General features: G+C 40.3%; 1 protein-coding gene across 7 annotated transcripts in view; it reads left to right on the forward strand.

The window, feature by feature from the left end:
- Positions 1-12,925, forward strand: part of NT5C2 (5'-nucleotidase, cytosolic II) — a 144,951-nt gene that overhangs the window by 65,568 nt on the left and 66,458 nt on the right. For 3 of the 7 annotated variants that reach the window (XM_053305521.1, XM_053305520.1, XM_053305522.1), the window contains exon 3: positions 11,371-11,430. The exons of the other annotated variants lie outside the window; for them this stretch is intronic. The gene's annotated coding sequence lies outside the window, so the exon portion shown is untranslated. The remainder of the gene's footprint in view (positions 1-11,370; positions 11,431-12,925) is intronic. 7 annotated transcript variants of the gene reach the window in all.

A 12,925-nucleotide genomic window follows, 5' to 3' on the forward strand; every position in this document is an offset into this window, starting at 1 on the left:
ATCCAGTTTGATCTGGTGTTTTACCTAAGGTAATGTTGGTGTCATAGGGCAGTATGGAGAGAGGCTCAAATGTGAGAGAAAAGCTGTGATAACTAAAAAACCTTACTTAAGCATTGTTTTTTTAATTAGTTTTTCTGGGTGGTGATCTTCTGTTTAGGTTGAATGGTGTTTAGAGTAAAATAATAGAATTATAAGAGGCAGTAGATTATAAGCAGCTTGTAGATTATACCATGCACATGAATTAAACAACAGCTTCTGTAAGCTTTGAACTAAACATGAACTCATAAGTTGCGTTGCCTTTCTTCAGAGTTTTACAGAGAAAAGGAGAGGTTTCATTCACCTGGGCCCCCACTTCTTCAACCATAAGAAACCTGCATTGCTCCTGGGAGTCACAGGGCCTGTGCCATACCCTCCTCCATCACTGGCTCCTCATTATTGGCTGTCTTGTTTTTAAAGACCTGCAAGTCTCACAGACCTTGCCCTGGGTATGCCCGCAATCAAAATAGCTGGGGGAACTGTGAGGCATCCCTTTTCCTCCTGTCCTCTCTTTGAATGGGGCCAGTCTACCGACTGGCCACCTGTTGTGGCTGGCCCCAACTAGCGCTAGGGCAGAAGGTGGTGGAAGGGCAGGGGAGACTGGGGCAGAAAGTAGAAAATTCACTGTGGAGAGAACAAACTGGGCCTGAAGGTGGGGGGAGTGTACTGCCGCACAGATGCTCTGTGCGGGATCAGCTAGTATGTTAGTATTTCAGTTTGTGTTCTCTTTTGTCCTGCATGCCCACGCTTCTTCCATGTTTAGGACTTAACTATACCAAGTCTGTTAAGGGGGAAAGTTAAAGGAAATGTTTCACTAGTTTGGCTTCTTGATTATGGCGTGCCTGTTTTCCTGATTGTTGATGTAGACAACATATATGCTCTGAGTCTTTAATATGATTTGGGCTATAACAGCAATTTTGCTGAAAAACTTGCTCTGTCAGAGATGTATCCCTAAGGTTTACAAGATAAGAAAATAAGGCTTAAGAAAACATAGGGAAAGACATATTTTTTAAAAAGGCACAAAGTATATAAAGCAGTTCATTGCATAGATCAGTATTTTTCACTGTAAGGCTGGGGGCCAGTGGTGACCCCCATCAATCCTAAGTGCAGCTGCCTAATTATTTATTGGGCCTGTGTGACTCTGTGTGGACTTATGCACAGTCCCCCTTGCATCATGTGAAGGTTACCATCCCCACCATGCAGTGTTGTACTTTACACGTAAGTGAGGCTCCTTTAAGGGAAACTCGGCCTTCTTGAGCCCCTGCATCATTTTGGAAGGCATGCACAAAGTGCTGAGAAGTGCAGCCCTTCCTAGCACTTTCCCCATAGAGCTCTTAACAGAGAGCGGTATCTCTCCTAAATGCAGTATTGTGTGGAGGTCAGCACAGTGGGAAATGGGTCTCACATTGAAAGTTTTTTGCCAAAGTGGCCCCTGCTCAAAAAATAATGAAAATCACTGACACATATTCTCATAGTCCCTTGCTCCTGTATTGCTACACTGTGCTCCTCTTACTTATTGAAATACTTCATTCTCCTACCAGAGAAGGGACAGCTATTTAGGACTAAACTACACATGGTCATAACATAATGAATTTTAGTGTTGGAAGGGGCTTTGATGTGTACTTTTCTCCAGTTCTGTGTTTTTTGAAACAAAACACAGCTGCATAGGATGCAGTCGGCACTGAAGGATGGGTGTGGAGGATAGAGATTTCTGATTTTCTACTAAATCACTTTGTTTCTGTCCCTTCCACAGAGTAGGATTGGAAGCAATTTTGAGTGGGGGGAAATGGCTGGGGTGGGGGAGTCCCACTCCTCCTGCTGCTCTTCCATCAAATATGGTTTGCTCTCCTACAACTGGTTTTCATATTTTAAAAATGTATGGAGACTGCTGTGCTTATTACACATGTAACGTCTAGTTTGGCCTTGAGTGCCTGGCAAACCGGAAGAGTCGAAATTAGCTGTTCATTAATGTGAATGGGAATATTTCTGTAAACAACTTTCTTCTATTGTCCTAAAAGTTAAATTTTTTGTTATCTATTACATTTTGAAGAGTTTGTGGATTTGCTTATGCAAAATAAAGTTATACTTCCCAATTACCTACATATACCAAATGTTGCATATACAATCTTACCACTGCAATTAGCTGAATGTACTACTTTTTACTCTGGAATATGCTTGATGAAAAGTTTAATTTTTTTTAGCAGAAATTCTGAATATAATCACATTTTAGTTATTGTTCTCAACAGATTTTTTTTACACTCAATAATCAGATCATTAATTCAAAAATGACATGCCCAAGAGAAGCAGAAGATCTTTCTCAGATTCAAATTTACTATGTATGGTAATTATTCATCTTGTTGAAGTGGAAATCCTACACCTTCCAAACTGTTTTTACTTCCCTTTTGCAAGCACAGTAATATAAAATTATATAACATACAGGTGGAACTCATGTGCAGGAGGTTCCACCACCACCAAATTCCGCGGGTAACAAAACCGCAGATAACGAGGAATTGAGTCAGTGGCATTTGGCGGGTGTGTGTGTGTGTTAGGATCCTGCAGGGCTAAAAATGGCAGAAATAATTGAAATAAAGTGCCGTACCGTGCTCTTCAGGTCTACAGCTATCCAGCAGTGCCCCCCAAAAGCCACAATCTCATCATATTTCCATGCAAAATTGCAGTAAATCCCCCTCTCTCAAGAGCCACAAAATGGCGGCCATAAATGACTCTGGAGGTCATTCCTAGCCACCTAGGAACTGCAGATACATGGTTCTTAACCCTTTTAAAAAACTGTATCAGATCAGGTGTCAGTTGCCCGACCATAGATACGCGGAACCACATATGCGGGGACTGCAGGTAACAAGGTCCACCTGTATTTCACTTCTTGAACTTTTCTATAAGTGTAATCTGTGCAAAATGACTTTGCCTGGTCAACAACGGGCTGCATCTCCTCCTTTTATAAAAGAGATTCTGTGTGACTTAATAGCTAGGGTAATTTCATTTGGAAAGTTGCCCTTGCACATAAATTGTTCTTACCTCTTTGGGGTGGCTGCTGGTGGCAAAGGTATGCATTCAGTGGGACCATGTGTAAGCAAATAACACATTAAAACTTATTTAAAAATATTTATTTTTTATTCCCTGCTTCTCCAGTATACTACTGCTCGGGGAGGCTCACAACATTGATAAAATAGTGTAATGTAAAATTAGACTAATGAAATTAACCAAATTAAGCTAAACAAGATTTTTTTTAAAAAATCCAAACTAAAAGGAACTCTAGGTTCAGTCATTTGTCTCGCCTACCTCACAGTGGTGGTGTGGGGATAAAATGGGACATATGCTATTCTGAGCATACTCTGAGAAGGAAGGGAATTTATAATATACTGTAATGCAATTCTAACTGATAGGTCAATACATGTCCACATATCTGTTAGCAGTTCCGATCAAGTCTATAATCTTTTTGTTTGTTTTTAACTAGAAAATGGTTTGTTTGGAATTTCAGTCCATATGAGCTAGTAGTGGCTTCTGTATATTTGGCAAGTAGAGTTATTATTTTCAATGATTCTGAGGAAAAATAAGCCAAAGAGACTGGTGCTCAAGTATGCTGGCCTTGTATATTTGGAATATATCACTGCTCATTTCTTGTGTTTGTACATTATGATCAATGCATATGTGAAAGTCTTTCCATGAGGTGGAATACCTGAAAGATGTCAAGTATTCTTTTCCATATTATTCCAAAGTGCTGCACAGCTGTTTATCCTCACAGGATCAACCGTTCTGCAAGATAGGCCCTAGCAGACATAGGAACATAGGAAACTGCCATATACTGAGTCAGACCATTGTTCTATCTAGCTCAGTATTGTCTTCACAGACTAGCAGTGACTTCTCCAAGGTTGCAGGCAGGAATCTCTCTCAGCCCTATCTTGGAGAAGCCAGGGAGGGAACTTGAAACCTTCTGCTCTTCCCAGAGCAGCTTCATCCCTTGAGGGGAATATCTTACAGTGCTCATACATCAATTATCCCATTCATATGCAACCAGGGCAGACCCTGCTTAGCTATGGGGATAAGTCATGCTTGCTACCCCAAGACCAGCTCTCCTCTCCTAAGATTCAAGACAGGTTTAAAGTATAGAATTTCTGTAAGTGCTTATCCTTGGCTGTAGACTTAAATCTTTTTGAGAACACAGAGCTAAGTTAATAGAGTTCTAGAGCTGTGCTGAGCTCTTGGCAGGAGATTCTGCATTTTGCTTTATGCGTTTTTCTTTCTAGTGTATTAGAAAATAGGACAAGCCATTTATCATCTGAGCTGTGGTTGATGAAAAACTTGGTGATACACTAGTTCACAATTTTATTGTTCAGAATCAAGACATGAGTTTAGAAATCATAAGGATAATGGTTTCTGTTACTAGGACATATGGCTGTTCAGCTTTCAAATCTTTATAGCTATGAGGTGTTGGAGGTTTTTATTTTAAAAAAATTAAGTTGATATTCACAAGATTATTGTGAAAGAGTGAGTGGTGGACTATAGGCTGCACAAAAGTGGAGGACTTCATGGTGACCAAGGAACAGTGATGGGCAGAAATGGCATTGTGTCTCTGTCTTGAGGCAAAGTAAGCAGTTGACCAATATATTGTTTAGATTTGGAAACCTAGCGCTGAGGGAACAGAGGTAACTAGAACACTTACATAGGGAAGAGGGATGTCCTCATCCCCAACTCCAATTATTTTTAGTCCCATTATACTCCTCCTCATGAATGTAGTTGTCGTAGCTTCTACCAGAGCCAGAAGGGGAGCTGGGAGAGCCCTGGAGTGAATCCTTGACTGTAAGGGGATTCACAGTAGGCTGCCACCATCCACTTTATTTTAATGTGGGACAAACCACTCTCTCCATATGATTCCTGGGGAGTAAAGAGGCCAAATCCTCCCTAGAAGGAGCTGAGCATTCCTAGGCCTCCAGAGGCATGTGACCAAGGCAGACCAAAATGAAGAGTAGCGCATTTCAAGAGTATGCAATAAGAACAGTTCTCTTCATAAAGCAGATTGTAAAGGAGAGAAGTTTTCATTAGCCAGGCAACTCATGAGCCAGCGTGGTGTAGTGGTTAGAGTGCTGGACTAGGACCAGGGAGACCCGAGTTCAAATCCCCATTCAGCCATGAAACTAGCTGGGTGACTCTGGGCCAGTCACTTCTCTCTCAGCCTAACCTACTTCACAGGGTTATTGTGAAAGAGAAACTCAAGTATGTAGTACACCGCTCTGGGCTCCTTGGAGAAAGAGTGGGATATAAAATGTAAAAATAAATAAATAAAATAAATAAAAATAAACACAGATTCAAGCAACACAATAAAGGAAAATTTTAAAATGGTTTTAAAATTATTGTATTGTTTTAACTTTTATATGTGTTATATGTTGAACTGTTTCAACTTTTATATGTGTTTTAATTGTTGTTAGCCACCCAGAGACGTAGGTTTGGGCTGGGTATAAATTTGATAAATAAAAATGAATGAATAAAGTAACTTCCCTCACACATCTAACTGAACTGGTCCTTTACTTCTTACTCACAGGCAAGGAGCTTCCTCCTGTCTCCAGCCTCCAGGCTGTGGTCTTCCCATTTCCTGAGCAGCTGCTCAGGGCACTCTTAGGACAGAACAAACTAACCCCCCCAAAGCTTTCCCTTCTTTTGTTGGTGGCTGTGAGTGTGGTTCCTGCCCAGTCTTCTGCTTTGATTTTCCTGGGCTTTTCCTCTTATTAGGAAAGGCCCACCCTCCCAGCAGTTGCTCTAAATGAGGCCTAGTCCTCTTTCAGATCCTTCCCATCATTTCACTAGTATTGCAAGTTAAAGGATATTTTTATGTCTAGAACAGGTGTTTGTGGCACAAACCTAAAAGGCAAAGCTGAAATACATGGGCTTCATAAACAGGATTAAGTTTCTCTGTGTTTCAGTCAAAGCAGTTCTAAACTGACCAGTTGTAGAAGGGATTTAGTGGGCAGGGATATATGACTGATGGGAGGTAAGATTTGGAGGGGGAGGAATGGCTTGGATAATTCAAATAAAGAAAAGGATGAAGCTGTGTTCATAACTTGTTTTTAATAGACAGCTTTTCAAACATTTACAATGAATACAAAAGATGCCAAAATTACAATCAGGTGCAAAAGTGTAAATCTAGACTTTGGAAAAAGTCATAAGCACCAAAGAACACAGAGAAATATGCCATGAAATATGAACCGTCTAAATTTGGAATCAGTTGAGGAGGAGGTGAGTCCCTAAATATAGAAGTGTCAAGGGAAAGAATAGTAAGAGAGTGTCATGTTGACTCAATGTCAAATGTATCTAGTAATTTTTTTGTCCTAATCTATTTCAAGATTAGAAATATTGGCTGCTGTTGATATCAAATATAGTAAAACCAGAGAAAGTGATAAAATACTGAATGGATGTGTTAAGCATTATGGTTACCAAATATTAAAAATAATAGGAGCCAGCGTGGTGTAGTGGTTAGAGTGCTGGACTAGGACTGGTGAGACCCAAGTTCAAATCCCCATTCAGCCATGAAACTAGCTGGGTGACTCTGGGCCAATCGCTTCTCTCTCAGTCTAACCTACTTCACAGGGTTGTTGTGAAAGAGAAACTCAAGTATGTAGTACACTGCTCTGGGCTCCTTGGAGGAAGAGCGGGATATAAATGTAGTAGTAATAATAATATTAAGAGCTAGTGCAGGAAGAGCACTGTTTTCCCTGTTAACTGTGGCTAAGATGTGTCAGTAATCAGCTGCACAAGAGCAGAGCAAGAGCTCCATCCTCTCAGGGAGCCAGAACACTAGTTGCATTGCTCTGCAGCCAAACATGCTAGGAGGGTAATTGGGGAGTGATTTTCATTTTTCTTCCCTCCCTGCAAAAGCTCTGTTTGCTGCCAGGAATATATTTCTGAGGGTCACACAGCTCTCAGGGATGTATTCCTGGCAGCGAACAGGACTTTTGCAGTGGGGAGAGAAATGAAAATAGTTCCCCAGTTTCCCTCCTTGCGCCCTTGGCTGTGGAGTGGTATTGCAATTCTACTAGTACATTGACTCTCTGTGAGGGAAGAGCTCCTGCTCTGCACTCATAAAGCTCTGGAGAATGTGAGCCATTATTATTAACCCTCTGGAGCGTTTCCTAGTAAGTAAGATGGGCTGAAAATAACATGTTTGAGTTAATCTAATGAATTACTTTTGAACACAGTGCTGAGGTGGTATATTTTGATTGACCCTTATTTGAAATAGTGCTCTGGAAACTATTTGCATTTGAAAATGATTTTTTCTGTGCAACATTTTGTTCTCCTTATGTATCATGTGGCATTCACCATCAAAAGATGTGGCCTTGGCTATTGTTTTAGAAAGTTTTTAAAGGGGATTTTGGAGTCTACAAATGGTCCTGCTTGTGAGCTTTCTGGAGACATCCGATAGGCCAATGTGGAACTACTGGATCCTGGTCTGATCCAGTAGACCACAACTGGATGGATCTCTGGTCTGATCTAGTAGAACACTGAGGAGGTGCATTGTCTTATTAGCTAAAGCCATATTTTGGCATGATAGCCTGGAAATGTAGCATGTTCACTGAGAATTATGAACCTTGGGAAAAGTGGATTGTAAAGGAGCTTTGTGATTAAGTTAAAAAACAAATGCAAATCCAAAACAAATATTAACTTTCAAGAGACGAATTACTGTAGTAACTGTTGGATATCAAGAATCTTTGTACTTCTGTCTCTAAAGTACTACCGCGGTTACCCGCATTATTATGGATGCACCCAATGCATTTTTATGCTTTAGAGTGTGTGCTTTTTCTTACACGCTGATTTATCTTAGAAATGCTGAAATAGTTAATAATCCAAACAACTAGCTTAACATATCATTTTGACTGATACTTTTAAAAAGTCATTTGCAATATAATTCTGTCCATGTTTTCTCAGAAATAATTCCCCGCTGTGTATAATGGAGCTTGCTTCCACATAAGTGTACACAGAATTGCAGCTTTAGTACATTTTCAAGCCCTGTCTGATGTGTCCAAGTATGTAGAGTAACAGAGCAATGGGTTCACTTCCCATCACTCACCAGCCTCACTTCTGTCATTGTTGTATTATAGATGGTCATAAGCCTGATAATGCACCACATCTACCCTCCAGAGCAGGGGTGGGGAACCTTGCCCCTCCAGCTGTTTTTGGGTTAGCAGTCCAGGGGTGTGGTTGACACCCTCTGTGCACTACACTGCCACTCGCTTCAGGCCATCCCAGTGCCCACCAGGTGGAGTTATGGGGCTGCTGAAACCTCCATTATTCCTATGGGGAAAAATCTTAAAGACGCGTAAACCTCAAAAATTCCTAAGAAATCAGCCCTTTGCCCTATTTGGAATCTGGGTGCACCACCCTTGGGGCACTGCCACCCAACCCACTGTTTTGTCCCTGAAGCCCCACATAAACAAGTTGAAAGAGTGAAGAGAAAGATGAACAACAACAACACTTAATTTTTTGGCACAGTTATCTGAGAATTTTGCAGCGGGTGTGAGCCCGTCCCTTTGGCACTAGCACAGCAGCACAACCCATTTGTGGATTCAAACAATCTTTCAATAAAAACACTCCCTCCCCATGGAACAGTGACCACAGGTCATTTGAGATAGCAAGACAGACCAATGAGCCGGAGTGGTGTAGTGGTTAGAATGCTGGACTAGGACCGGGGAGACCCGAGTTCAAATCTCCATTCAGCCATTATGCTAGCTGGGTGACTCTGGGCCAGTCACTTCTCTCTCAGCCTAACCTACTTCACAGGGTTGTTGTGAGGAGAAACCTAAGTATGTAGTACACTGCTCTGGGCTCCTTGGAGGAAGAGTAGGATATAAAATGTAAAAAAATAAAATAAAACTGCCTTGATACTATGGAACAGCTTCAAATGTTCATTTAACTGAAGTGGTCTGAGCCGTAGCCCAAACAAATCAGCCTACTGTTCAGAATTGTTGAGATTTATCATCACTGCATTTAAGAGAGTGCAAAACCATGGATCATGGTTACAAGAAAGAGAGAAGCAACTAAGATTCCTGGAGATGTCAATAGATTGACAGGGATATTCCCCACCCCCCTCCTTTTGTCTCCTGTAGTCCCATGTGGATGACCTGTCCCTGCAATGGCGAAAGTTGTGAACCATTGGCTTAGACATCATGTCCCACCAAATTACATTGTGGCCTAAATTACAGTAGACTGCTCAACTTGAGCAACAAAACTTAGACACCACTATAACTCATAAAAATCAGAAGAAAAACAAAATAGCTCTTCAAAAGACCCCTGAACAAGTCAAGAGATTCTTTCTAAACCTTTGGAAAGAAAAACCTGTGTAATTTCAGAACTTTCCTAACCAGCTTCTCGAAAAGCTTCTCCACACAATTTATACCATGGCTTTTAGCAAGAGCTTTGGAATTGCATTGAGCTCCCAAAGATATTTGGGTATTTCTGTCTCAAAATGCTGTCTTCCAAATCCCTTTGCAAGGTCAGTTTGCATTTCAATCACACTGAATACAACACATACTTAACTAAACCATTCATGCTCAACAGCTTTTTGCATATCTTATTTTCTGCTAATCACTCAGTGCCTCAGCTGGAGTGGAGAGAGTCAGAGAAGACAATTTGAATTGCAATGCTTTCCCGAAGAACAAGGCATTCTGTCCAAAACACAGTCATTTCGATTTGGAAACAAAAATCTGTTTTTTAATTCTTGATTTTGTTTTGGTTACAAAACCTCCGAAATTGCCATGTTCGGGCACAAAATGTTTTGTACCCGAATCGAATGCACAAGCCTAGTTGAAATGTTTGTATCTGAATACTCCTGGGAAATCCTAGCATTGCACTAGATAGAAGTTCTCTGTATCCACTTCCCTGGCTGATTGCTTGGAAAAGCTACCAGAAAAATGTGTGAGGGAGTTTTCTTTCATTCTATTAATATGCCACCAATAATAGTATGACTTGTGGGCTAGCTTTTAAAAACATTGTAAGTTGGTTACCTTTTGTGGATTTAATTGCCTGGATGCTCATAGAAAATTATAGTCCAGAGATTCAAAGTGCTTTCGGGTGTCATGATTTAAGTATCTCAGTCATGCTGCCAAATAGTTCTGGCATTTTCAGTATGCTCAGGTTTTATTTAAAAAACTTCATACTTTATCCTTTTTGTTGGTGACTAGAGAAGGGAGCAATAGCATGTCAAGAGATGGGAACCATAGGAACATAGGAAGCTGCCATATACTGAGTCAGACCATTGGTCTATCTAGCTCAGAATTGTTTTCACAGACTGGCAGTGGCTTCTCCAAGGTTGCAGGCAGGAATTTCTCTCGGTCTTATATTGGAGAAGCGAGAGAGGGAACTGAAACCTTCTACTCTTCCCAGAGTGGCTCCATCCCCTGAGGGGAATCTCTTATAATGCTCCACTTCTAGTCTCCCATTCACCTGCAACCAAGGCAGACCCTGCTTAGCTAAGGGGACAAGTCATGCTTGCTACCACAAGACCAGCTCTCTTCAACCAACTTGAGAAAAAATGGAATGTGAAACTTATTTATCTCCCTGCTGCAGCATTCCAAGGTTGCTAGTATTCCTTGAGGTCCCTTCTTTGGAGCCAATACTGAAATTGTAAGAAGACGAGCTCATATATTTTTACAACTGCTCCTGCTTGACCCAGTTGCCATCACAGCTGTCTTTCCAAATACACTATCAGAATAGAAAACTTCTATTCTGTCAGATTAGAAAACTGGAAAATTCCAGTATTTGATGTTCTGAGGCCATATTTGGAAATATTAAGTTTGTTTCAATATGTGTTTAAATGTATATCTTGATATTGTGTGGTTTTTGTCTTGGACCCTTACCATGTTGACTTTTTAAACCATGCTAGTATCTAAAATAGTTTTTGTGGGGGTTAAACCTAGTAATTGCCAATTAAACCAGAGTGCACAATTACAATTTGATACTGAATGGATAATTTAGTGTAACTATAAAGTTTTCGTATTGCTGCTGGAATGAGATTTTAATGATGTGTTTAAAATCCAGTGGTCTAGTTTTTGATTCATATACAGTAGTAACTTCTAATTCATATATTTAATCCCTATATAGACACCAAAACCTCTGTCTGAAGTCTTTTTCAAACTTCCATTTTAAAATCTTTAAGCTGAGCACATTTTGTAGATTTGAAGATATAATTTTGTTTATAGACAACTACAAGCCGTGTGTTAGACCAAAAACTGGCCATTCTCAAGCCAGTAATGCCAGCAAATGCACCCACCGTTGTTAGCACACCACCACTGTTGCAGTTTTAAAGTCAGTTTGATTCTTTCTTTTTGACAGGGGAGTCCAGTGTAACTCCTTCAAGACTGGAGTGACACTCAGCATCTGCATCTGCCTCATGTGAGTTAAAATCTTGGCAGCAACATTTTGCACTAGCTGGAGGGGCTGCAGATTTTTTTTTCTTTTTCTCAAGAGGCTATAAAATTGCTGCTGTACATGTCTTGGCAGTGAAGGTAACACTAGAATACATGGGTATCGCATACCTTACTACATAGCTTCCTGTTCATTCCAAATTGGCTTCTCTTGTGACATGCACACTGCATAAGAAGGCCTTTGGACAATAGTTTTGAATTTTCATAGTATAATTTTTGTGTGTTGTAATTTGACAAAAATGAAAATTGTAAATGCTGTCAGCTGGTTTCTGTTCTCAAAACATTGCCTCATTTGCCAGGGGACACAGCCCCTAAACCTGAGAATAAAATGTTAACTTAGCTACATTATGGTATCAGTTCATGTCTTGCCAGCCTTATGAAGAACATAAGGCCAACAATGTGATCTTGCAGCTCTATTTCCCTTGTCCAGAGGGTGTGCATGTAGTGGGTACCTGCACCTGTTTTGCTCACTGCAGAACAGATTATGCATAGCAACATTATAAAACATATTTTATATATATTCTAATCACTGTAACATGGAGTTTGCAATGATTCATATTAATTGTTGCATTGTTTTGCTAATAATTAAGCAGTTTGACAACTAAAGATTCATCAGCTCGAAGCAATAGTTTATCTGTGCATAAATGAATGGTACTTATGCAGTTATAATGCCACATTTTCGGCACCTAAATGTTCACACTGTCAGTTTTAAGTAGATAGACTACTTGCTTGGGAGCTCATATTACCAAATGAGCACTTGTGTAGCTTGCAAGAAAATGTCAAGAGCTTGTAGCTCATCCTGATTAATCTAGAGTGCTCTGGTGTAGAGTGTTGTCAAAAAGGGACATGAGCTCTGTGAATTCCAGCTCCATTCCCAGTTGTCTAATTAAAGGAAAACATATCTTGGGTTACGTCACAGTAACCAGAGAGCAACCTTTATAATCTATTTTCATCCTTCGTGTCCAATCTGCACTGTGCCTTTTGCAAATTTATATGTTGTCTGCGCAGATAAATGTTCACTTGAGTGATCTGCTAACGGAGAAGGAGACTTATGCAAGGTTTTGGCTGCTTCTCTGCAGACAGGAAGTTCCTTCCTTCTGAAAACTTAAATACTCTTGAAATACCATATAGGAGAGCAAGGTCATCCAGAAGGATTTGGGGGATTAACCTGATGGGATACACAATGGTATCTCCTGGATCTAGGGACTAAATCCCAACAGTGGTCAATACTGGACTCCAATAATAATAAATATGGCATATTATCTATCATGCCATATCTATAATGCTTGCTCTGAAAAGGTAGGACACCACAGGGTTTCTTTTTAGCACAAGAAGTAGTCTTTGATATATTGTGTTTGAGACTGGGTGAGGAATTTAGTTTTAAGAATGTACAAATTGGGAACCTGAAAGAAATTACAAGTGAGGTGGATAACAACTGAAACAGTTCTCAGTAGAATTGGATG

This window comes from Hemicordylus capensis, chromosome 3 (assembly GCF_027244095.1).
Source record: "Hemicordylus capensis ecotype Gifberg chromosome 3, rHemCap1.1.pri, whole genome shotgun sequence".
NCBI classification, from domain to species: Eukaryota; Metazoa; Chordata; class Lepidosauria; order Squamata; family Cordylidae; genus Hemicordylus; species Hemicordylus capensis.